This window comes from Suricata suricatta, chromosome 4 (assembly GCF_006229205.1).
Source record: "Suricata suricatta isolate VVHF042 chromosome 4, meerkat_22Aug2017_6uvM2_HiC, whole genome shotgun sequence".
Taxonomy (NCBI): domain Eukaryota; kingdom Metazoa; phylum Chordata; class Mammalia; order Carnivora; family Herpestidae; genus Suricata; species Suricata suricatta.
The window spans coordinates 21,067,386-21,068,581 of NC_043703.1; the positions used below are offsets into that span (position 1 = coordinate 21,067,386).

The window sequence follows — 1,196 nt, forward strand, 5'->3', positions numbered from 1 at the left end:
CCGCGCTGGCGACCGCGGGCTCCGGGGCTCCCCGAACGGCGCTCCCCGGCAATCTCCGCGGTCGTCCAAGCGGGCGGCGGGGTGGGGGGGTGGGGAGAAGGGGGCGATCGCGAGCGGCCGGTAGGGAAGGGAGGAGGAGGGGGCGGCGGAGGACCGGCGGTAGAGGCGCCGGGCGGTAGGGGCCGGAGCGGGAGCCGGGCGGGGCGGGGAGGGAGCCTCTGGAGCGGGGGAGGCGCGGAACCCGAGCAGGGGACGTGAAGGCTGCCAGGCACCGCCGGCCCCTCCAACGTGACGGTCAGCCCCGCCGAGCGGTCGCACCCGCTCACACTCACGCTCACTCGCACACTCGTCCCCACCCGCGCCACCGCGCGATCGCAGGGTCCCGGGCACCCATCGCGGCATTCCCCAGGCGGGTACTTACAGTTGCCATCTGCATAAGGGGCAACTTTCTCCAAACCAGCAGCAGCTGTCGCCCCCTCCAGCAGCCTCCGGCTCCACGCACCCTTCGGCCTGGGTTCGCGCTGGCCGCCCCTCCCCTCCCCCCTCGGCTCTCCTCCTCGCCGTCTTCACCACATTCCCCCCTGGTCAGTGGCGCACGCCTGGGGACTAGCCAGAGGGAGCGGGGCGCGGGGGTGTGCATGCATCGCCCGCCTTCTTCTTGCAGCGCACACTGTACATGGTAGTGAGGGGGCGAGCAAAGGTGGCATCGGCCCCTTGGCTACTCTTGGGGCGGCTGCAGCTCCTGCGCCGTCCTCCGCCCCCCGCGCAGTGGCGACCACCGCGCTGGGATCCCGCCGCCGCTGTCCCCTCTCTCAGTCCACCGCCGTGGCGGCCCCTAATTAGTATTTGTTCGGTTCCCGCATCCTCTTGGCAGTTTCATCGCTCCCGGTGTTTGCAGGGGGTTTTCTCATCCCTTCCCCAGATGCGGCGCACGATCGTCATTATTTGGAACTCTCTATCTCCGACATCCTTTAGGGGGCCTGGGGGGACAGGAGCAGCGTTGTTCTATGCCTGTGGCGTGTCCCGGCAGCCTGGCGGCTCTAGAATACTCAGAGAAAATCGCTTCTTCCCTCCCGGGAGCTGAAGATGTGGCAACACGGTAAGCATCACCGGGGTCTCTGAGACATCTGCTCCAGCGAGGGCGCAGGGCCCCGTCCAATGCACTTGTTTATTGTCGCGCCGCTGGTACGAGCCAA

At 68.6% G+C, this 1,196-nt stretch overlaps 1 protein-coding gene across 1 annotated transcript in view; it reads right to left on the reverse strand.

Moving 5' to 3' along the window:
- The window catches only part of SLITRK5 (SLIT and NTRK like family member 5), a 9,580-nt gene extending 9,067 nt beyond the window's left edge, over positions 1 to 513 (reverse strand). The window contains exon 1 of the mRNA XM_029936543.1: positions 422 to 513. The gene's annotated coding sequence lies outside the window, so the exon portion shown is untranslated. The remainder of the gene's footprint in view (positions 1 to 421) is intronic.
- Between the last annotated feature and the right edge of the window lie 683 nt (positions 514 to 1,196).